This window comes from Rousettus aegyptiacus, unplaced genomic scaffold (assembly GCF_014176215.1).
Source record: "Rousettus aegyptiacus isolate mRouAeg1 unplaced genomic scaffold, mRouAeg1.p scaffold_m13_p_8, whole genome shotgun sequence".
In the NCBI taxonomy this organism is placed as follows: Eukaryota; Metazoa; Chordata; class Mammalia; order Chiroptera; family Pteropodidae; genus Rousettus; species Rousettus aegyptiacus.
Genome location: NW_023416311.1, coordinates 91,950,680 through 91,976,493, shown reverse-complemented (window position 1 = coordinate 91,976,493; position 25,814 = coordinate 91,950,680). Strand labels below are relative to the sequence as shown.

At 37.9% G+C, this 25,814-nt stretch overlaps 1 protein-coding gene across 2 annotated transcripts in view; it reads right to left on the bottom strand.

Annotated features, from left to right (window-relative positions):
• The window catches only part of RANBP3L (RAN binding protein 3 like), a 100,983-nt gene that overhangs the window by 59,382 nt on the left and 15,787 nt on the right, over positions 1–25,814 (bottom strand). Inside the window, exons 2-3 of one of the 2 annotated variants that reach the window (XM_036225523.1) lie at positions 20,491–20,591; positions 6,444–6,570 (exon numbers count right to left, since the gene is read on the bottom strand). The gene's annotated coding sequence lies outside the window, so the exon portion shown is untranslated. The remainder of the gene's footprint in view (positions 1–6,443; positions 6,571–20,490; positions 20,592–25,814) is intronic. The other variant, XM_036225521.1, reaches the window with a different exon arrangement.

The window sequence follows — 25,814 nt, the reverse complement described above, 5'->3', positions numbered from 1 at the left end:
CTATATTGTAGTAACAAACAATCAGAAATGGAAATAAGGCAATACTATTTATAACAGCATCCAGAAATATGAAATACTTAGAGATAAATCTGGCAAAATATGTAAAGCACTTAAATACTGAAGATGACAAAACGTTGCTTAGAAACATTAAAGTCCTAAATTGATGGAGCTATACACTGGGTTAAAAGACTCAGTATTGTTAAGATCTCAATTCTTTCCAAATGGGTCTGTCAATTTAACACAAACGCAATAAAAATTTCAGCAGGTTTTTAATAGAAATTGACAAACTGATTCTAAAATTCATATGGAAATGCATAGAACCTAGACTAGCCAAAATAATTTTGAGAAAGAACAAAATTATTTGGTATTAAGACTTATTATAAAGTTACAGTAATCATCAAGATAGTGAGATATTGGCACTAAGATAGACAAAAAAACACAAAAAACAAAAAACAAAAAAACAGCGGAAAAGAAAGAATCCCCAAATAGACCAATACATATATACACAACCAAATTTTGACAAAGGTGCAAAGGCAATTCACTGGGGAAAATGATAGGCTTTTTAACAAATGGTACTAGAACATTAGAATATCTATGGGCAAAAAAATTGAACTTAGATCTATACCTCCCATCATATACAAAAAATAACTCAAAATGGATCATAGAACTACACGTAAAGCTCCAAACTATAATATTTCTAGAGGAAAAAATAGGAAAAAAATCTTTGTGCTCTCAGTTTAGGCAAAGATTGGATAGATAGGATATAATCAGCTCATAAGCATGAGACATAAAATGAATGGTATGATATGATATGACTCACAGGCATAAAAGAAAATTTTGATATATTGAATTATGTCAAGATTAAAAACTTCTGCTCCTCAAAAGATACTGTCAAGAAAATAAAAAAGACAAACTACAGACTGGAAGAAAATATTTAAAATATTTTATAAATAACATTACTAATATTATTATAAATAATATATCTGACAAAGGACTTGTATCCAGAATATAATAAGGAACTCTCAAAATTTAGTAACAAGAAAACAACTCAATTTTTTTATTATTTTAAACTTAATTTCAATTTTGCAAAACAAGTCTTTTAAAAAAGCAAGTCATTAGGAAAAGACATGTCTTCATTATCTGTTAAAGTTGCTTACCTTAGTTCAGTTATCAATTGAAATAGAGACTGCAGCCAAGAAATCAATAAAAGGCTGAGGCTCAGAAAGGCAACAATGGAAGGATTAGAAAAAATCAACAACATCAAAGATGTGTCATTAGAGACCAAATCTAAGATTATCTTCACCCTCCTATTCCCAATCTATGCAAAAGTTGGACAGTATGAAAGGCTTATAGAAAAGAAATATTCATTTGAACTGTGGTGTTGGAGGAGAGATCTGCAGAGACCATGGACTGCTAGGAAGATGAACAAGTAAGGGAGTTCTAGCTAGTGCAAATGAAGCCTGAAACATTGCTGGAGGCAAGAATGACAAAACTGAAGCTGTCCTACATTGGGTACATCATAAGAAGGCAGGTTGGAAAAGACAATAATGTTGGGAAAAAAATAAAGGGTAGCAGGAAAAGAGGAAGATCAAATATGAGACAGAATGACTCCATAAAAGAAGCCACAGGCATGAGTCTATAGGAACTGAGCAGGGACATCACTCATTCACAGAGTCACCAGGAGCTGGAGCTGATGCAGTGGCATGCAACACATAAGAAAAGACATAATTTAGAACCAAAATACTGGCAAAATACAATGAATTGGATACTAAATAATAAACTAAGAAAGACTGTAAGATAGAGCAGGAATTTTACATGGCTTGAAATACACACTGCCTTCTTCTTGAGATGGGGTTATACCTTTTTCTTAATCTTTCTTTAAGTGCTAATACAGAAATGAATAAAAAAAAATTAAGTAGTTAATTTTTAGCACTCAAGGAAACAGGATATATAAATAGTGTCTTCATCCCTTACAAATATTTTTGACCAAATAAATTCTGATTTCACTTGAAAAGGCTTCCCACATACTTTTTTCAAAGAAGTCTTAAAAACCCGTTCTAGGAGAAATAATATTCTCCAAAACTGAAGTATTTATTTCCAGCTTTTTTGAGGTATAATTAATAAGTAAAATTATAAGATATGTAAAATGTACAACATGATAATTTGATTGTGTGTATATATATATATACACAGACACACACACACACACACACACATATAAAGGATTTCTCCCATCGAGTTAATTAACACATCCATCACCTTACATATTTATCTTTTTTTTTTTTTGTAAGAAGAAGATGAAGTATATGGATGAATCATCACTTTTTGTCTTGTGTTTCATGAAGTTCACTTTTCAGATAATATTACTTTGATATCTACCTTGTCCAAATTCAAAGACATGAAGACATTCTAATAAAGCAATTTGCTATTCCTTTGACCTTAGTATATATCACCACTTTTGTTCATTTAAACTAATTCATGCATTTATATAATTTACCTATAATTACAAGAATTCGGTTTTATCAAATTAAGTTTGTACCAAAAACGCAAAAAACAAAGCTTACTAGAAGACTACGGTCTTTTTACTATTTTTCCAGCTGTCCCTCTGAGAACTGACTGCCTGTTGCTTGGGACAACATTTTTCTTTCTGCCTGTGAGATCCTGAGATGCTGTACTTGGTGTTTATTTACATGTTCTTTTATTCAAAACATCAAGAACTAAATCTTTGGGCAATTAAAAAAATTGAGGAGAGAGGGAGGGGGAGGTATATGGGGGAAAAGTTAAAATCATTTCTTCAATTAAAAATGAATGGATGAATGAATAAATAAATAAATGGAAAAAAATTGAGGAGATAGTGGTGAACAGAGTAAAGTCCCTGATCTTCGCAGTTTAGGCTAGATGAGGAGTGTGAAGTGCAGGTATAAATAATGAACTGTAGATTAGGAAATGGTCCTTGTTCACTTGTTTCATATCTTGGGGAACCTTGCAAAGTGGAAGGATCCAGGTCTCTTAGGAGCCTTGCAGATCAACTCTTGAGGCAGGTATCTCATCTTCCTTAGCGGTTTGCACCTCATGGGAGGTGGAGACCACAACACGGACATCCTGGGCTCTTGCTGTCATCCTCTAGGTGGACTTGCTTTAATCATGCTTTCCTTTCCTTCCTACTATCCTTGCCTAGTTACTGGAGAAAAACTTTCCTCCTTTCTCTTATTCTTCACACCCCACCCCTATCATTCGATTTCATTGATGACTTTTGAACATAGAAGACATATGAATAAACCATTTTATTAAGCCCAGGTAAAACCTTGTGTTTTGAAATAAAATGAGCTAAAATTAACAAACAGTGATAGCAACCTCTCTACAAAGCCAGCCCTTAAAGGCACTTACAGTGCTGAAGTCTCCAACTGTCTTCACATCGTATTTTAATTAATTCTACTTCTCTGCAGCCCCACTTTTCCCTAAGCTGGGCCACTTAAATTAACCTGTGCACGGAGTTATCCCCTCTCCTGTCCAGAATGTGACTTAATTTACACCACAGCTGATAGAATTTAAGGAATTCCAGCCACACTCCGCCTAAGAGTTGCGTTATGCTGTTGAATGGGAATGAACATCACTAGGCTGAGGTCCAGGAATGTGCATTATTGCTGTTGTTGTTTCTTTTAAAAGACGCTTCCAATAGCTCCGAGGCATGTCTTAGTTTATGAGCTACTGCAACAAAGACTATGTTCCAAAATGAACTACATCAGAGTAACAGATGTGTTTCTTTAAAAATTCCAATTTGAGGGGCTTCACACCATACTGTTCAAAATCTGTAGGGTTGGGGCTCCTCATGTATTTCTGATACACACTTAAGTTTGAGATTCTGACAGTTCCCAAATACAATTCAAACATGCTCACTACAGCAGCAAATATTTTTTTGGCAGCAAACATTTTTTCAGCAGCAAACATTTCAACAGCATACACAATTCAAATGCATTCGTATGTATACAAACTTTTTAAAATTACTGTGTTGCTTCTCTTAGGAAATGAGATCAGAGGAACTAAATGACATGGAAACCCTTTTCAAAATTACACTCTTAAGGAATTAGTACTGCAAAACTTTCCATTCATGTGACTGGAGCTTTAACGATGCATCTTTTTCACATTTGTATAATTAACGCTAACCCTTCTTATATCCCTCAGCCTACACTTGTATTGTTACTTCACTTCTGCCTGATTCTACTGAGCAACTTATTCATGCATTTATTCAGCAGACAATTGTGGAAGGTCCTTTATGGGCCAAGCACTGTGCAGGATTTGGGAAGTGGAGAAGGGAGTTTTAGAATCAAATAGGTACCTGGGAAATTATAATATAATAAGGCAAGCATTATGATGAAATATGCACAATACTCAAGTGAAATAAACTACAAAAATAAGCCATTTTCTAACCACAGCACTAATCTCCTGCCTTCTGCAGCTGCAGAGTCACCCAGGCATGGGCACGGCCTGTGGTTTTCTGCCACCGATAGAATGCTCAACTCAGTGTCTCCATTAGTAAGGCTTCAGAAAAAGGGGTGTTTATGCTTACACAGAAGAAAAGCAATGCAGACATAATTGTAACTGGAACAAAATACCCCTAACCTTAAGACACTTTTTCTTCACAAACGTGTAAATTTTTCTACTGCTCCTCTTACTTTGAAAAAAAAAATTGGTAGGGTTAGTAACTCTACTCAAAAGTTGAATAATAAGATGTTAAAGAAATGTTTGATGATTTTTTATATTGATAGGGTAGAATCTTAGAGTGAAGAGCCCATTGTTTAGCAGAACATCTTAATCAGATTCTGGATTTGCAGACTTAGGCCCTGATCCCAGTTTGGTTTGGGTGGGTTAGAGCAGGGGTTCTCAATGTCTGCATTACTGACATTTTAGGCTGAATAACTCTGTGTTATGGGAGGTTGTCCTTCCTGTACACTTTCGGATGTTTAGCAGCATCCTGGCCTCTCCCCACTAGATGCCAAAAGAACTTTGCTCAGTCATGACAATCAAAAAATGTCTCCAGACATTGACAACTGACCCCTGAGAATAGGAAGGCAAAGTTTTCCCTAGTTGAGAACTGCTGGGTTAGATGGATAAAACTGTTCTGCACCAGAAGTGATAGCAATTTGGGGATGTTGCGCTGGCATCTAGAGAGAGAGAGAAAAGGAGAGGTGGTTCCCAACAATGTAGCAGCAGGCCTGGCTTGAGAAGTTCCCAATGATAGAGGAATCACTGGTTTTATTAGAATAATATCATAAAAACGAAAATTTCAAATAGTTTCCTGTTTTGTGCTGAACTGAAGTTTCTCTTCCTTTCTTTAAACATCCAGTAAAATTGTATTGCATAACAATAACGGAATGAAACCTCCTCCAACTGAAACACCGTCCACCCCCCTCCCACCCCACCCCTGGCCCTGTGAAGTCAGTTGGCTCTGCATCCCAGAACTCCAGGCAGAGACCAACAGTGAAATAAACAGAGGCTCAGGATGACCCTAGGAGCTGTGGGTAGGAGCCAGAAAACAACGAAGAAGCTGCGCTGACCTACTTAGATGTAGGTTGGAAACATACTCCCCTTTCCCCAAATACTGCTGGAAGGAAGGTAGGAAGGAAGGTAACCACTGTTGGTGGGGAGGAGATTGACAGACACGAGACAGAATAGCTGATGGCAGTAAACCATGTCTTCTGTCTCCTGGAAATGTCTTTGAATACAGTGGCAGGTGATCATATGTTCAGATGGATTAGACACCATATTTATGGGAAAGGATTAGACAATCTTTTGGAAGTTAATTCTAAATTGATGATTTAAAAGCAAGATATAAATGTCAAAACAATGAAGACTAAGTATTTTGTATTTTAATTATTTTTTAAAATAAATAAATGAAGTAAGATTTTTAAAAAAATGTATTTATTGAGGAAAAACTCTAAGAGCATACAAAATAAGTCCTTAGATTTTTTTTTTTTTTTGCACATTGTTAAATTAGGATGGTGGGAATATGGGTAATCCTTTCTTTAGGCAATTTATGTTTCAAATCTTTCATCACTATATAATATATATGTATATAAGTTTGAGACATGCCACATAGTAGATTTCCTTCTTAGAGCTTCATGATGTACATTAATACACAAAGACTCTGAAAGGTTCTGCAGAATAAACAGTTTAACTTCACTTAACCCCAAATTTTCCAAGCTCGTTTGTCATTCTATGGGATACTCTTTGAAAAATGCCACTGTAGGATACTCAATGGTTTTAACATCTGAAGAAAGCATGAGTAAACAGAAATGTGTATGATAGGAAAGGGGGAGATTGGCATGGAATCGAGAAAAGAAAAAAAGAACAAGATTAAGACTACATCAGCTAACTTTTACACTAGGTACAGGAAACTCTGACTGATGAGCATGAGTATTATGGTTTGCTTGGTAGTCACCTACCCGGATATGTATATGTCAAGCCTTTTGAGTTTGAGATAATAGCCATTAAGATCATTCAGCTACTCCTCCATTTCCATGCTCAGCAAGCAGGCTTCCGGCTATGATTTGGCTTTCTATATAACTTTACCTGTAGGGAGAAAAAGCAATGATATTGTTCCAGTGTGCTTGATAATTTCCCTTTGCAAATTATTAAATTAGCCTCTGGCCTGAGTCTCTTGTGAGCTTCATCTGCTGAGTACAAGTCCAGCTAATCCTAGCTGCTTCAGGAAACACTAAAAAAAAAAAAAAAAAAAAAAAAAAAAAAAAAAAAAAAAATCAGCTTTGCACCTGCAGGCACAGGACCGATCTTAGGTTTTAATGATTCTCCCTAGGTACTTGCACCTTCCATTCTGAGGCCTAACTCAAATATCAAATAGTCTCCTTTAAAAAGAGCTTCTCTTTACTCCTATTTAACTACAGCTAAATGACAAAGGTGAGCTCCAGAAAAGGAAGATCTTAAAACAACAACAACAAATCTTATGGCATAAACCTGTGCTTCTCAAACTGGGAAATACAGATAAATGGCACTGAGCAAAGATGTTTGCTAAGCCCCAAGACAAGAATTGTAAATTTTTCAGGAGTATCCATTTTGTTTAATTAAAAATTACATCTATATTGAAACAAGCATGGAATAGGAGGACATCCCTTCTGCCAGAATTTTTAGGATAAAATATGAAACAGCAAAAATTTCACACTTGTGGAAGACCACTTTGGACTTTGCCCTCAAGACACCCCAGGGAAGGGGTTGGTGGCATGATAATAATTATCACCAACCTTGATGGGGAAGAGTGGGAGTCATGGCTTAAGCAAAATACAAAAGGAAAAGAAAGGCAGTGGTGGTGGTTGGGGGGGGGGGGGTTGGAGGAGACTATGCTTGTCAAGGACCTGCATTGGGCCAAGCATTTGAGATAAATGATCACACAAAACTCACACTGGCACTATCAGGGGGTGCATTTTATCCATTTACAAATGTAAAGGTAGTAACAATAATGGACAATGGAGCCAGAATTTAGATTCCATCTTCTGTCTCTGCACTCCTGCTACTACATGAGAAGTGTTTTAAATAGTGAAATGCCATCCATCAGTTCAGGGCCTGCAAACTTTTTTTGTAAAGGGTCACATGGTAAATATTCCAGCTTTGTGGCCATATGGTCTTTGTTACAACTACTGAAATCTGCCTCTGCTGTGTAAAAGAGTCATAGACAATATATAAACAATTAGGTGGCTGAGTTCCAAAAAAATTTATGACACTGAAATCTGAATTTCTTTTAATCACTGCATATCATGAAACATTATTCTTTTCCTCTTTTCCAAGTATTTAAAAACCATTTTTAGCTCATGACCAGTTTGCCAATTTCTACATTAGTGAGTTGTAAAACTCCATTTAGGGAGTTGCTTCCAGCATTTAGGGAGTTGCTTCCAGCATTAAAAAAATTTAAAAAGATACAAAATAGAACAGAAGAGAAAATAGTACAATATGTCACATATGGTAATTGTTTCATGAAACTTATTTGTTGCCATATTTTATCAAATCTGAAACCCTTAATTATGAGAGGCACCATTAATTTGTGTATCTCTAAGGAGGAAAAAGGCTGAGAATGATAAGTGTAGCAGTGTTTCGTGTGGAGTGTGTGTGCGTGTGCGTGTGTGTGCAGGCATGTACACTAATTGGGAATATAAAATGTATTTTTCACGATGAGTCATAGTTAAAAAAGTTAAAAAGCCACTGCCTAAACAACACTTTTTGAAATAAATAAAAAATGAAAATAAAATTTAAAAAATTATTCAGATTCTATCATCTTAAAATAAATTATTTTTCAACATTTCACTTCTTGGCAAAATATATATCTAATTTTAGTTTAACTATAATCATAGCAGAAACACAATTTATATATTTTTTTCTGTGTGTTTCCAGGTTGCTACTTAATTTTTGCAATTATTATTAATGGCTATATCATATCTAATGAAATTGATCACTTCTTAAAATGTGATTTACCAAGTCATTCTTCTATTGCTTAACTACTAAGTTGCTTTCTATGTTTCTGTAGATCTATAATGAACATCTTCAGATTCTAGCATTTTCTTTTCTTAGAATTTTGATTATTATGTCAAATGGTAGACATATTTTCATGACTCTTTAGATGTATTGCCTAATAGTTTCATAAATAGAAAGTAATAATTTACATGTTTAATACAGCATTGTTTTAAATTTTGAAAATAAATATTGAAAAGAATAAAAACTGATGTTTGTTTGTTTGTTCGTTTGTTTGTTTTCAAAGAAATAAACCCCAGGAATTCAGCTTTAACCTAGCTGAGAAAGAAGTGGAATGGAAGGTCCATGACCTTTCTACTAGTGGGCAGAACAAGTCACAGGTGGAAGCTGCTCCATGCCTCATGGCATGGAAATATTCATTTAGGACAGTGTGAAGGACAAATAGAACAAAGAAGCAAAGGTGGCTTCAATAATGCCTGCCTGAATCACTCGAAGAGATGGACTCTTTCACAGAGCTAGATAAATTGGGAGGGAAAACCATTTTTGAGTGGGAAAGTGATTCATCTCATTTCAGATATGCTGAATAGAAGGCTCCCAAGAGTGAAGTACAGGATAAATGTGAGAGAACAGAGCTGGAAATAAAATAGAATTATTAGCATAAAGGTGATGATAATGGTGTCTATGAGAGAGACTTAAGCTGAGAAGAGGGAGAGGGAAAGAGAGGAAGAGACAGAGACAGCAAGAGAAGACAGCATAGGGCAGATGGCTGGGTTCTATAGATATTTGCCTAGTTTAAGGGGACAGAAGGAAGCTGAGTTGATCAATGAAATGGAGAAAGACAATCAAGAAAGTATATCAGAAAGCAGGGAAGAAAGGGTTTCAAGGAGGGCATGGCCAATGAAAACATACACTTCTATCAAGTGATAAAGAATTTTGCTGGAAAGGTTAAATTTGGCATTAAGAATATCTTTCAAGAGTGCATTTTGGGAGTTAGGAGGAAATTGAAGCCATTTTTTAGGAGGCTGCTGGGTTCTAAATGGTAGTCACCTCAAGGAAATAGAATGGAGAGGGAGCAGCAGAATTAAGCAGAATATATAAAGCAGGAGATATGTATCTGAAGGCTGGGAAGAAGAGGCAGGCAAGACACAGAGAATAAAGATGCTAAATGCACATGGAAGCAGGTTTGCTATATGTAAGCTTGCTATGATCAGCATTGTACAGTTAGGCATGAAGTCTCTTAAAACACATGTTAATTGCATACTCAGTAACAGTAGCTGCAAATTTTTTTGACTGCAACCAAGAGTAAGAAAAATGTAACTGAAACAAAAGTTTCACCCTGATATCTCCTATTATATTATTTTCCATTTTTCATCTTCCTCCGTCTCCTCTTCCTGTCCTTTTCTCTTCCTCCTCATCCTCCTTTTAGTTAAGTCCCACTAAATAAATTTCATGACCTGCAATTTGGGAAATCCTGATCTACAAGGGGCCCCTCAGAGCAATATTTATTTACCTTTGCAGCAACATCTAGATTGATATTTAACCAAATATCTGGGTACCAGAGCCTAGCCAAGTCAATATGTAAAGTTAACCATCATGCCCCTTACTAACAGACTATACCATCCCTTTTCTAGGCCTCCCCAAATAGAAGGGCAGAGGTATCTTTAGGGGCTGTCTGGTTTCCCAAGTCCTTTTTTTTATTCCTATCAGCCAAATTAAGATTTTACTTAAAAGGAAATATAACAGAAAAATTCTTGAATTTAAGGTTTATTTTCAGGAATGTGAAAATAATTAGTTTAAAACCACAGCTTAAAATATTTCAGACTGTAATTCTAATTATCTTTGCAGTTTGTATTGAAATAGTTGGCATCTATTTCCTTCTGCTTAAAATCCTCCAGAATGTCTAGCACAAAGGAACAAGCTATGGGAAGAAGTAAATTTTTCATATTTGTATGCATATAAACTTCAAATTCCTTATCTGCAAATTAAGAGAATTGGACTAAGTTATCTCTAAAATCTTCTTTTATCCAGTTTATAACTATCATGAGCCTATGATCATAGTAAGTATAGTGGTCATCTGTCCTGAGGAAAGGGAGAATGCAGGTGTGTGCAGTGGAGGGGCATACTAAGTATTGACATATGGCATGACTCGGGATGCCAAAGTCGGGGTCTTTTACCTTTGTTGTCATCACTCCCCAACTGTACCATTTTATCATGACTGATAAGAGCAAAGAAACTAAATTATTGATAGCCAGGCTCAGTGCAGACCTTGGTAGGTGTTGGATAAAACTGATTTGAGCAAACCAGAAGATCAGGTTTGTGACCTTTGCCACAAGGATATATTCAAAGGGTCTGGAAGAGGTGAGGCCTGCACTCTTTGGAGCAGTGAGAGTTTATGCGGCGTCCCAGTGTTCTTTGAAAAGCCAGACACCGGACCTGCTCAACCTTGAGTTAGAGGCGCCAAGAGAATCTACCCAGTGAGTTCTGAATGAACCATTCTGGGAAATAGAGTTGGTTTGTGTTTCTCATCTGGAGCGCTGTTGGACAGTCAATGATGCACAGAAAGGCATCATGTTACAGGTGAGAGACAGGGAGAAAGTATCTGAGGACAGCCCAAGTCCCCACTGTGTAGTGAGGCAAAGGTGTGTGAGTTTTCCATGGGCTCAGCATGAGCTCTGGAATTTGGTGGGTACAGAAACTGTCTTGCTACCTAGACATATATAGCCTGGTGAAGAGTCAGTGCATAGGAGACTGGAGATGGATTCCTGGGCTGAAGGGAAGAAAGTACATTCCTGTTGGAGTGTCCATGTCCAAAACTGTACAAAAGGTCACAAGTGTACCATAATTTCAAGCTCTCAACAGACAAGGATACAAGTAGCTGGAGCCAGAACCTCCCAGCACCAACATTCAGCCAGGTGCCCAAGGCTTTTCCCTTCTCTCTCTGAGGCCAAGACTGTATTGCACAAATTTTAGGCTCTCCCAGTTCTAAGCACCTATAGTTCCATGATTATTAGAGGACACATTGAAGATGATATAATAGATGACTTCGATTCCTCAAACATGGCAGGCGCATCTCAGAAACTATCCTAGACCCTCTCTTGCTTTACGTCCTTTGCACTGGCTCTACCCTCTGCTGAAATGCTCTCTCCCGTGGCTAACGTCGTGCCTCCTTCACGTGTTTTCAACGAGGCCTGCCTTGACCCTATTTAGACAGAATTGCATTCAGTTGTTTCCCCTGCCAGCACTCCCAGCTCCTCTTGCTCTGTTCTACCTTTTTTTTTTTTTTTTACAGCATGTGTCACCACCTAACAAACTATCCAACTCATTTTGTTAATTCATTAATTGTTTCTTATTTCCTCCCTCTGCAAGCTCTATGAGGTCAAGAATTTTTGCCTCTTTTGCATCCAAGCACCTAGGAGAATTTCTGACATACTGTAGGCATCAATAAGTATTTGTTAACTAAATGGCAAAACAGATTTGGGCTGTCTGAGTTCAGGCTCTGCTGGGAACTGGCTCAGTGACTTTGGCCAAATCACTTAATCACCCTGGGTCCATTTCCTCTTGGAGTCTGTACATCTCTAAAAATAATTGTATGATTTAAAAATTCAACTGGATGATCTATTGCTTGTCTCTTAAGAATATACTGAGTAATTTAAAATGAACACCAATGCAAAGAAGATATGCCAATCATCTCTTTGAACTACACTTTGTTCTTTATGTAGCTTGGCTGCTAACCTGAGCCTTTTCACAGATTCTTTGTCGTTCTGAGAATTTACTAATGGAAACACACCACTGAAAGATAAATTTAGTGACCAGCACAAGTTTGCCACACTTCCTCTATGAACCTCCATGCTGGGGATTTTCCACTGCTAGGTTGCCACTTAGGGGAAAATTTTAGAGCAGCAGGAAAAAACATTGATGATCTGCTCCCGTTACTGCTATAATTCATCTTGATTGGCCTAAGTACACTGGAGATATATCAGCTACTACAGATTATTCAATGACTTTTTTTTTTTGGAATCCACATATATTTTGTGAGTTTTCTTATTATTTCCAGATGCACTTTGATAGCTTTACAAAAGTATGAGGTAAGTATTTTTTATGTCCTATATGAAAGTACACAGCTATTAGAAAGTATACAGCTCTCTCTCTATATATGTAAATATACATATATAGATATATTTAGTGACACACAAATATATATGGGAAACTGAAGTAGTATTTTCTCATAAACTAAAAAGCTTCAAGAAACTAGATAAATAAGGGCAAAAGAATTCCAGAATAAGCAGAAGGAAGGAAATAATAAAGAACAGAAATCAATAAAATTAAAAACAAAAACAATAGAGAAAATCAATGAATCATAAAGTTGGTGTTTTAAAAAGACCAATAAACTTGACAAACTCAAGCAAGACTAACAAAAAGAGAAGACGAATTATTAATACAAAAAATGAAGTAGGAAATATCACTACAGACATCAAAAGGATAAGGGAATACTATGAACAATCCTACACACAAATTGGACAACTTGGATGAAATGCACCAATTTCTTGAATAAAAAGCATTAAAATTACCACAATTCACCCATCATGAAAGATGTAATTAGAATAGTCCTATAAATATTAAGGAAATTGAATTTATAATTTCAAAGCCCCAACAAAAAACGTCTCCAGGTCCAAATGGTTTTATTGAAGAATTCTACTAGATTTCTAATAAAAACTTAACATCAATCCTATATAATCTCTTCCAGAGAGTAGAAGAAGGAACACCTATCTAATGTTCAGAACTAATTAAGTTCTGAAATTGGTTAATACTTAGATTATTTAGGTGTTCAAACTCCATCTTTCCTTGGGAACTGGTGATAAGGTTTTTCTTCTTAGATTATTTGAACACTCATGGAAGGTACTTGATAAATATCTACACAATGAATTTCCCCAGCACTTTGCCCATCTAGACATAATTACAGAAAAGACAGAATCAAGATCTTCTCCCTAGGCTACATTACTCTCTGGTTTACTTATTCTCAAGCATCCTAGGATTGTTTTGTTAATGTCAACCTGAGATACAGTTTTAAAAAACTGTGAATACAAAAAATGGCTAGTTTAACTGAACTTCCAGCTAGAACTCTCTCTCTGAAGATTGTTCTGAATATTTAGCTCACAATGGCTGTCAGTTATTTGTATCTGTAAAACAAACCTACAAAGCCATAAGAAAAGATAAAATACTGCCATTTGTGACAGCATGGATGGATTTTGAGAACATCATGCTAAATGAAATAAGTCAGAGGGAAATAAGTTGAGAACCACATGATTTCATTCATATGCAGGATATAAAGCTGAAAGTAACAAACAAAAAACAAAACTCATGGACACAGACTACAGTATAGTGGTTACCAGAGGGAAAGGGGGTGGAATAGGCAGAAAGAGTGAAGGGGGTCAAATTAATGGTGATGAAGGGAGATTTGACTTTGGGTAGTGAACACATAATGCAATATACAGATGGCATTGTACACTTAAAAACTGTGCACTTGAAACCTGTAGAATTTTATTAACCAATGTCATCCCAATAAATTTAAATGAACAAACAGATACTTCACAAAATTTGGTGGCTTAAATGACAATGATTTATTGCTTCAACTTATAATTTTGTGGGTTGAATAAACAGATCTTCTAGTCTTATCTAAGATCAATACAGCAACTATATTCAGTTGGCAGCCAGGCTAGGGCTGTCAGCTGTGATGCTTTCATTCTCCTCCATGTGGCCCCTCTATATGGGAGCTTGGGCTTCCTCACAACATGGTGGTATTAAAGAAGCATTCTAAGATGACTTCATTCCAAGTTTGGCATTTTGGCTGAGATGATGGGACTAGCGGAGAGTTAACCATGTGGTCTCTCCAGCAAGGTAGCTGGACTTTTTGACTTGGTGGCTCAAGACTAATAAAGGAAAGGCTTCTGAAAGTCTAGCTTAGACTAAAATAGACAAGCATCACTTCAGCTACATTATGTTGAACAAAGCAGTTCGCAAAGCCAGCCCAGATTCAAGGGAGGGGGGAAAACCTCCATCTTTTGATGGAAGAAAATCATAAAATTTGTGGCCATATTTAATAACCTATGGCTCTGAATTATTCATGTTTCTCCTGTATGCAAAATATACCTGTCCCTTCCCAAGATCTGAAAAAGTTACTTTCCATTATGGCATCAGACTTCAGGCTTGAGATTCAGGATTTTGTCATATAAATCAAGTCTGTATATGAATGAGGCTCCTAAGGTGCAGTTCCCTGGGTGAAGACAGTGTGGCCCCTCTCTACCTAAAGATCTGTGAATTAGAAAGATTAGTCACCTGCCTTCCAAAACACCCAACATACAAAAGTGAGACAGGGAAAAAAATAACAGTAATGGACACTCACATTCAAAAAGAGGAGAAGAGAGAAGTATGATCCATAGTAATTTTAAAATCCACATAGGTACAAGTTGTAACAGACAGCTACTAGAGTGCAGGGAATGTCCCTTGATTAGGGTCTAGTTCTTCTCTCACACAGTCTTTTCCAAGCCCAATATTTTTAATAGCTCTTGGTTCTACCCTCTGAATCTTGGCTCTGTTCCCTGAGAACTCTTTTCTTTGCCATAAGATAAGGTTCAAGATTTTGGGGGGAGGGGCTGGTTCTGCCTATATAAATTTTAAATTATATAGCCTCGTTTTATTTTGCCCTTGTCCCTTTTAGTGTAAATTGGTGAGACCTTTGCCAGCACAATTCTCTTTAAAATTTTATATCTTCCTTATGCATCAAATCACAAATTTACTTTCTTAACTAAAAGCCGCAACCATAAACTTCTTCAAGACTGGCACTTTTTTCCTGTAGACTGTGGGATACTATGGAGCAATCCTCCTAAGATTTTTACATCTTTCTGAGGTCTTAACAAAGTATTGCACAACCACAAATCAAAGTCATACAACCTTGATTTGATCTTTACTCAGGTCCCTGATTTACTGTCAGCTCGTGGATATGATCTTTACCATGAGGCCATTTCTTACTTTGAGAATCTTTTGACACATGGAGAGGCTAGGAATTTTCCAACCTAGCAAGTCCAGGGCAGAAAATATTTCCTCTAACTTGTTTTAAAAAGGAATAGACTTTTCTTTGACTCATTTCTGTCATCCTATACTTTATCATAGTTGGCTATAAGAAGCCAACTTTCATTTTCAGCATTTTTCCTGATAATATCCTTAGCCAGTTCCATAAATTCATTGATGTATTTTCTTTCAAACGATTCATTACCAACAATATGCATGTTATTTTCTCCAGCTTCCAATAGCAAGTACTTCACTGCTGTTCCAACCTCCACTACTAGTCTTCTTGCCATCCTTTTGACGTCTACCTGCTACCTGGTACAAAACCAATTCTACATGTTTTAGGTTTTCTTCCTGGCCATACCCCACTTCTGGTTCCCAATTTCTGTGTCAGTTATATATTTCCATGTAACAAACAACCCTAAATCTTAGTGTCTTAAAAACTTTACATTTTTATCTCATGATTCTCTGGGTTGACTGAATGATTTTTCCTCTGGCCTCACCTGTTACTCATGTGACTATATTCATCTGGTAACTGAGATGGGGCTATGGGCTAGCATGCCTTAGTTCTCTATGGCTTCTCCACATGGATAACTTGGGTTTCCTCACATGATGGTTTCAAGGCTAAATTTCTATATGACTTTTTTCACACAACCGGGACTTTATTCACATGGCCGAACAGCCAGGCATCTCTCTCTCTCTCTCTCCATGTGTTCTTTCTAACGAGGTAGCTGGACCACTTTACATGGTGGATAAAGGCAACAAGAGAGCAAAGACAGAGGCTGCCAAGTTTCTTAAAATCTACGCCGTAAAGCCTAGGCCTACAACTAGCACAGTATCACTTCTGCTGTATTTATTGTTCAGAGATGGTTTTAAGGCCAGCCCAGATGCAAAGGGAGAGGAAAATAGATGCTACTTTTTGATGGAGGAGTGGCTAGAATTTGTGGCCATCTTTAACCCACTATAATGACAATTACCTCAAGATAGTTTAATATCCTCCAGTGCTTCCTGGTTGTTATATTTTGCTTTATATTACACATTCTGCCTTTCACAGAAGACTTACATACAGTTTTTTGGAACAAAGATGACAAGAATAATTTATATATCCCTCCAAGTCTGCCAAATAATAGACACTTCAGAAATGATTTCTAGATAAATGTTGGCTGAATGAGATATTTGGTCTGACTTTTATAACGTGTATATTATTTTACTCTAATTCCATATAGAATAGATTTGCATTGGTAAATTTGTCAACTCTCATTAACTAAGATATTTGATTAACCATCTGCCAAGTATCCCCTAACTTGTGGTTTGGCAGTCTTACTGTAAGTAGGATCTTCTTTAGTAAAATAGAGCCTCCCTTAAATAGTCTTTCTCTAAGGTAGTGGTTCCTAACCCTCACTGCATAATAGAATCATCTGGAGTACTTTTTAAAATCCCATACCAGAGCTCTTCTCCCTAGACTAATTAAATCAGGATCCCTAAATACATTAGAATTTGTCAGTAGGTGATCCTACTACGCAGCCAGAGTCGTGGGCCACTTTTCCAGAGTGAAGTTTTTTAAACTATCTTGCATTCTAAGGAGGTAATTTTGGCCCATTCTTACCCAGCTTCAACCACAGTAGTCCTGATTTTTTCATTTTTCATTTATATATTGTAGTTCACAAAAAGGATTTGATACTCAGCTAACGTTTGAAAACATTAGGATGTTATGATAGCCTAGGACTCTTGGCTTTGTGAAATGGAACAATAACACTGAAATATTTTTCTTGGCATTTTTATGGCTGATCTACATGAACAACTTTGAAGTTGTGCTTGTTTAATTAGAGGCAGGATCTGACTTCCGACACCTCCAGTGTGTTTTTCTGTTTGTGCAAAGCATTTTGACCACATTGCAGAGCTGAAGCTCATTGGTCATGTCCTCTGTTTACCCAAAGGTTACATAGGACCTAGTGTCTGTATATAGCAGATCGAGAGATCCTTTCTTGCCTCTATGGTGGGTATTTTGCTGAACTCAATTACTGACTAGCCTCCAAAGCTTGTTTTTCAGAGGAAGAGATGCCAATTCATTTTCCTTGAACTCGGTGGATGTAATTCTTGTGGGGAAATTTTACACTATAGAGAATGGCAAGAATTGCTATGGAAAAAATTTTCAAAAGTATTACTTCTTTAAGGACTAAATAATATTTTTAATAATCAAAGAAGAACCAAGGTTAGAATGCTCTGTTATTTGTATACTTTCTCAAATCAAAGGGTCAGATGTTGATTATTTCTCATCCTGGTAGCCCATGCAGGTCAGGTCTGAAGATAAACCTCTACAATTTAGCAAGCCAGATTCTTTGGAAAAAGCTTATTAACAATGTCCATAAGGATCTTTATTTTAGGATCCTGTAAAGCAATGCCTGGTCCCATCCACAGTTCCTCTCCTCCCTGTCACTCTTCAATCTCTTGCAATGTGTGGTATGCTTCTTAGAATTAATGTGCAAATTTTCATTTCCCATTTTTTATATGCAAAAGAATGCTTTAAGAAGACATCATTTTTGGCAGCGGGGGTGGGAAGGGGTAGTGCTCTGTCCATATATGAAAACAGAAGGACAGGACAAAAAAAAAAAAAATGTCTTCTTAAAGCATGCTTTTGCATATAAAAAATGGGAAATCAAATTATACTTAGTTATGTGAGGAAACTTGATCTTTCATCATGGTCTTTAATCAGTTGTTGATAGATCTTCCCTGTTCTATATTAACTTAGGGTCTTGAAGAAAAGGCAGCAAAATACAAGTCTTGGTGGTTTACTACATAACAGTTTCATATGGTGATTACTATCCCCTACAGGATGTGAATACAGAAACATTTTGTCTCTTTCTTTTTGCATAGACCTAAGTGATATTTATGGGCTCTCTTGGTAATCTCGAATTGACATAAAACACACTCATATGTTCTATATCTTTCCTGCTTTAGACATGTAGCTAGAGTTTATCTTTACCATATGTTGGAGACACTCCTGACATTACCTGTAAGAGACCCTTGGGTGTCAATTAATTTCTGGTTGTTTAAAATTATCCTTGACCTTGATAAAGTTGTTGTTATAATTTGAGGTGGTACTCTGTAAGGCAGTATCAAGCTTATTTTGTTTACTGCTCTATTCCCAGTATCTAGCACATAGAGATTTTTTTAAATCTATGAACGACTATATCCTTATACCTCTCAGCTAAGAACCTAGGTCCCTCTTGCTCATGATGGCTAAAGCAGATGTTACACATTCCTTAGGCCACCAAGTATATGTGTTTGAAATTTCATCTTGACACCAGAAACATTTTGATAATCACAAAACAAGTTTCACTCTCATATCTTGTGCTATTATGTCAAAATCACTTAGTCTCCGAGTCTTTCAAAAAAAAGCCTAGTCTGGTTGCTGAGCACAAACTTCTTGGCTGGTTACTTTAGCATTAAGTTATCCTGTAGTTCATCAAAGGGGAGTGGTTCGAGAACAGATCCAAAAGGACTTTTAATGGAAATGAGGAATCTGATCTCAAATAACCCTATTGAAATTTCCCACAGGAAGGTAGGTCCCAGGAGTGGCCCCCGAGATTGATACCTCAGGGCAGGCACCTTGTCTAGTCTTTTCAGATTGTTTTGTGAAAATTCTCAGATAGCTAAACTCAGCGATTGCCTTCCACAGCTGTAAAATATCAAGGAAACATTTACCCCATCGGTCTCTCTCCCAAGAACCCTGGTGGAAAAACCACGTTCTCTTCTCTGAGAGGAGTCAGTGACACTGCATTTGGATCACAAAGAACCTAAGCAGTGTCACTTTTCAAACCTTTGTTTGCATCAACACTACTCTTCAACACCTGTAAGTCTCTTTTTATATTCAAATGTTTAAAATATACACACTCTAGGATGTGTTTCCATAGTGTGGCGGTTAGCATGTCTGCTTTACATGCAGAAAGTCCTGGGTTCATATCTCAGTAGAGCCACAGTTCAAGGTCTATGGCTATGTCACCCTGAACAAGCCTCATGTATGATCTTGGAAGCTAAGCAGGGCCAGGCCTGGTTAGTACTTGGATGGGAGGCCTAGGAAGACCAGGCCCTGCAGGCATAAATAATAATAAATAGTTTATTAAAAATAAATAAAATAAAATATACACACAATACACCAAAGTTTTCCTACAAAACTTTTTGCAGTAACAGAAAAGTTCTATATTTGTGCTGTCCAAAATGATTGCCATTCACTACATGTGACTACTGGGCACTTGAAATATGGCTAGTGTGACTTGGGAACTGAAGTTTTGAACTGAATTTTGATTAATTTAAATTTAAGTATTTGTATGATGTTAATAGCTACTCCATTGGACAGCGCGGCTCTATTAAATTGAAAGACACATGAACACAAAGCAGAACACATAAAAAGCATATTTTAGGTATTCTAAACATATGAAAACAACATATTGTCGATGAGGAAAAACTTTAAATAGACACATGCAGACACTAAATAGATTTTAGAGAAATTGAAAGTTCAGTGACATCCTTTGAGACGAGTGGAGACACTCCCTGAGTCAGTTGAAGTTGGACAAGTATAAGTCTGCCTTCAAGCACCAGTATGTCTTACCATCTCAGGAATAGACTTTTCACCTGGATTTCCAGCTCCACCTTGTATGAACGTTTCCTCAGCAAAACTGTCACTTGTTTCCTGAGCTGAGAAACATGGAGTTCCTTCCAGGCAAATCAATTATCTTTTGGTCTAACCATATCTGAGAGCATGGTTCTTGTATTTTCACCCATTTATTTGCTAATTCAGATTAGTATGGGCTGAAAATTTAAACCAAAATCAAAAGCTTAACTCTAAGTTAGTGGCAATTAAATAATAAAAACTTCTTCCTGGAGGAATTTCACCTGCTGCTTAAGCTGCAAGAGACACAGAGAAAATCAAACCAGTCTTAAATTTAGTCTCACCTGATTCTTGTAAAGAAACCTCAGAAATTTACTGGGCTTACGTCCAGCTCTGCCACAGACCAGCAGCTCATCCTCACCCTTGTGACTGGCCATCAACACTCCTGGAAACACAGCACAAAAACATATTGAGACTTAGAATGATCTTCCAAGAAAAAGACAGAATGTCTAGTTCATCTCCCTTTCTAGATGCAATTTCTAGACAGGCAAAATGAAGTGAGGTTTGCTCTTAAGCTCTCGTTTGGCTCTGGCCTCAAGTGCAAAATTCAAGGACGTAAAAACCCTCAGTAATCAAAATAAATAACATTCAATGCAATATTTTAAAACTCAAAATTAATGCAAAAAAGTCAATGCTGGACAAAATATCATATTTTAACTAAAGATAGTATCTATTTGGATAAAAGCCCTTGGCTGAGTTTCAGTAGACCTGGGGCCTTCTCAAGCTGTGCAACATGTGGTAAGTTACTCCACCTTTCTGCTTTCAATTACAGAGGAACTAATTAAAACCCAGGGGGTGCTCATTCTTTTATGGAGCTATGAATTAAGTCAGATTCTCTTAGGGGAGGGAGTAGAAGCTAGATATTAATAATTTCTAAAATTCTGCCATAATTCTAATGTGCACTAGGGCTGAGAAGAACTGAGCTAGGAACTGATAAACCAATTGCAATTACAATGTGAGTTGGTAAGGGTGGATTTCCATATTTCTCCTGCACGTGTTAGCACTTTGACAGTAGTACTCTTCTGTTGAGAGCAGTATGAGACTAGGGCAAGGTCGTGGGGGAAGGGCGGAGAAATATTGATTTCCTACTTACTCCCAGTCATCATGCTAGATGCTTGTCATTTGATTGAATTCCCCCCATTATCACATGAGGTCAGGACAGTCACTTCCATTAGAGATGAAGAAACTAATGTCTTTAGATAGGGAGGACTTCTGTCAAAACCCTAAGCTAGCCTCACAGAGCAAATTCATGAGACATTGGACTTATTTCACAGACCGTCCAGAATTGCCCCCCATGTCCATCCTCAGCAACGAACATTTCGGCACCACTATATGTAGCTATTTATTTCAATAATTGGAGAGCACCACATTCTCCAGTAGCTTGAAGGTAATTGGGACAGAATTTGGGAGAACAAAGGTTGAACTGGCTCTGGGGTCTTTTGAGACATGTCTGGACGTAGATGACATGAGGAAGTCTGTTTGAGGGTAAAGTCACTCCAGCCCAGATGAGCCCTATGAGAAAAGATTCCCATTCACTTTCACCTCTTTCTGACCTCGCTTTCCCCATAGTTAAAGTGCTCTGAGCTCTAATTCTGTGTCAAGACTTTGTACAACATAGTATTTTTAATATTCATAAAAACTTTATTTGGCAAAACTTATTAAATCCTCTATTGATGAAGTATCTGAGACATGGCGATGTCAAGTAATAACCTGGCTTCTCACAAGCTGGTAAGGAGCAGAGTCAGGATTCATGCACTCGGAAGCATGATCTGTACTGCATACCTTAATATCTCTCTAGTTAGGAGAAGCTATTTGGAAAATGGCAGGCTGGTCCAATGTTTTTAGTCAGCTGGCCAGAGTGTGGTGCAGTTGGTATCACTGAAGACCTGAAGACCCAATGGCTTTCTAATGGTAAATAACATAAAATTTCCACTATCTCGGTATTTTCCATTTATGTGTTTACTCATAGCCCAAGAAAATGCTAGAAATTAAGAACTCTCCCTAGTTTGTCTAACCTCAACCCATAATTATTGAGCTTACTTCTGAGCATACCAGTAACTTTCCACTTCTGTCTAGATTAAAAATATTCCCCACCTCCCAAAACTTGGTGTTTATTATTTTTGCAGCATCAGTAAGAAGATGCAAAATGACAGAAATTTCAGTACACAGAGCTGTTTCTTTCCTCATATTTAACCCAAATATACCCTTTATCTTTTGGCCCCATTTCCTAAAATAATTTGGGATCCAGAGAAGATACTTGAGGCCAAGGGCTGCATTTTATTCACCTTTGTCTCTCCAGAACCTAAGACAGTTCCCAATGCAATACGGGCACCCAGGAAGTGTTTGATGAATGAATAAATGAAGTATGCCTCCTGAATATGAAAAAGGTGATACAGAATCACCATTCATAGGACATAAGCAGAGAAAATTTTTCTAGATTTGCACATGAATTTTCAATTGGCCACCACACGTGTCTTTCTCTGCCTTGCTTCCCATGGTTTTTCTAAACTGCTTCCCTGCAACTGAATTTAACAACACATCCCCCGTGTGATCCCAGGATTACCCTCACCTCATAAGTCCTGAGTTAATCAAGTTGGGGACAAAAAGTACATATCAGTGGCTTAAGTCTCTACTGCCTACAGGGGCTTAAGATTAGGACAACTTCCCAAAGCAGGGTCTGGGTGCTCAGCTATGACTGCTAGCTTTACCTCAGTCTCCTAAAGTATTTCATCTAATCTTCACAACAATCCAGCAACATAGATATGTGTACCTGTTACAAATGGATTTGCCTAAAACAGAACACCAGCCACAGTCAATTAACCAAACAAAACTTTATTTTTCTCACATGACAGGAAGCTGCAGTACTGCCTAGGGCTAGTCCTGTGGCCCCCAGTACCATCAGGGTCTTAGGGGTTTTTCAGTTTTTCTAAGCTTTGCTTGTGGTTTTGGGCTTCACACTCACTAGATGGCTGTTTCTCTTTCAACATCCTGTCTATTTCAGGCAAGAAAAAAAAGGGAGGTGGGAAAGCTGAAGGGCAAAAGCATGTGCCAGCTGAATCGAGCCCTTTAATGAGTTTTCCTACAACCCTTCCAGGGATTTCTGTTTATGTCTTACCAAACATTCCTGGGACTCCGGGGATACTGGTGTTTTTAATCGATTACATTGTTTCTGAAACAAAATCGGTGTCTTCTTCATAAGGATAGGGGAGAGACAAGACTGGCACATAGCAGTGTCTTGCTACAGCATGGCAGCATTCGTTGCTTGGAGCCAGGGGGCCATAGTTTTGAGGGTCATGGTGGTTCCTCCCCACCTTTGGGTGATCCAGTCCACAGTACTAGGCTTCTGTCTTCCTTTCTCTCTCTTCACTCACTCTCTTTCATATTTCAGTCTACCTCTGAACTAGAGCTCTGCCCGGAGCCCTAGCCACTCCTCGCAGTCCTTTTCCTGTTTCTCGCCCATTCCCCCTCACCACTAGCAGGGTCCTTCTGTCTGTGGACTGGATTTCCAGTGCTGGTCACTGTGCTGCTCAGCCTCTGACTTTAATCAATGGACGACATCCTTGCCCAGATCTCTCACTATCGGACTGAACCTCTTTGTACTTAAGACTGTCCAATTCATCTCTAAGCTTGTCCACAGGGTGACCCAGAGCTTGTTCCTATAGCCAGGATAGTTTCAGTGCCCAAAGAGTTAGGGAAAAAGGATTTAACTTCCTGTGGTAACAAAATTTCAGTGCCCTGCTTTTGGTACCTCTTGAGGTTGGATGGACCATATTCAGAGCTGAAGAGAGGCAGCCTTATTTTCCCTCTCATGTCACCTTACTGAAAGGGCATCAGGGTGTAATCCTCCAGCATGCAAACATAACAGCTCTAGGGTAACATTGCAGGAGATAGGATTTAAAGGAGCTAGGAGGCAGGTAGCTATCATTTAGGCTGACTGTCCTGCTTTATCCATGAGAAATTGAGGTCCAGGAAGGTGGAAGTAACTTTTCTAAAGAGGACAGAGCTGCGCCCACAGCTCACCTGGGATCCCAGGTGCATAGCCCATAGGCAATTTGTCAGGATGAGCTAGGAGTCTGAAACCAGCTGGTGGGATACGTCCTGGATATCTCTTCCAGCCTCTTTCACCTACAGCAAACCAACTAATTGCTGAGAAGACAGAGGGAGGAGAGAGGAGGTGGCTCCAGGGAACATTTCTCTACTCCAAACTGGGAAAGCATTTTGGTAGAGAGCTTCAGGGGAGTCAAGTGCTGAGTAGTTGAATGCACAGAACTTTAGACATTAATAGTTACAGGCACAAATAGGGAAATGGGTCTTGAGCAATGGTGGAAATTGTTCAAGGGTACTTAGGATTGCAGTGACAGGGAATAGAAATGGCAGCTAACATTCATTGTGCATCTACTATGAGCCAGGGAATGTGCTTAGAGCTTTACCTGAATCAATCTACTTAATTCTCACGGAGGCCCTGTGAATTTGGTTCCAAAGGCCCACAATCCTATATCTAAAGTCTTTGAGTCTAAAGGTGTTTCCCATTCAGAATTTTTTATATTTTAGAAAAACGGTAAGATGCACAGATTGCATATTACATAATGATTCCCAGAGGGACTGGGTCAGTACCCAGTAAACAAGCACATTGACATTTCTACAGCAAGTGGGCTAGACAAAAACCATTGAACGCTCATGTCAACCTTGCCCCTAAATACATGTGGGTGCCCCATTTATGAAAGAACGTTAGGGTTCCGAGCTTGGGGATTTCCGAGCTTTCAGACTACAACGGTATCCTCATTTTCCAGGGGTGAAAACTGGCAATCTGACTCCAGTCTGTGCTGTTAGCTGCTCTGTGTTGCCTGGTGATATAATGTACATCTGTCATATTTTATACTTATAGTGTACGTAATGTCATCCGATTCTCATAGAAATACTAAGAAGAGGGAGCGAACTCTGTTGCATCTCTTTAACAGGCTCAGAAAAGTGGTATCTTGTGTCTTGTTCAAGGGTACAGAATGATGGAGAGAAGCAGAATCCAAATCAAACGTCAGATTTGCAGACTCCTGACTGTCCTGACTCCCAAGTCCCGTGCCATTTGAGAACATTCCTTAGGAATTATTTGAAGTAAGGGCAATATGAAAAGAATGTTAACATTTGTGATGCTCTGAGAATGGGTTTGAATTGGCAGCAGAATCAGAGTATTAACATGGAAACCCGTGCTAACTATTTGAACAAATTTTAGAAGTGGACGTAAGAGCCTCATCAACCACCCCAAGTATTACAGAGCAGGGTTCTGACCAGTCAAGCAAAGGAACCTGAGAGGGAGTTTATCTGTAGCCAGCTCACCCCTCCTGCATCTGGAGCATTGTTTTCTGATACTGAGATGATCCCTCCTGATATTAGGGTTATCTGAAGTCTCCTGCTTATCTTCAAAGACAGTGGAAAAAACAAGAAAGCAAACAGCATCCTGAATGATGGCAGGTTTGGGCAGGATGTCTCTGCTGGTCATCCCCAGGGGTCCCAGACCAAATGTCAGAAAGCCACAGGTAGTTATGAGAAGGGCAATCTGTGAAATTCAGAAAGGAGACTTAGGAGGAGGAGGCTGCAAGGTCAACCTTGAGAG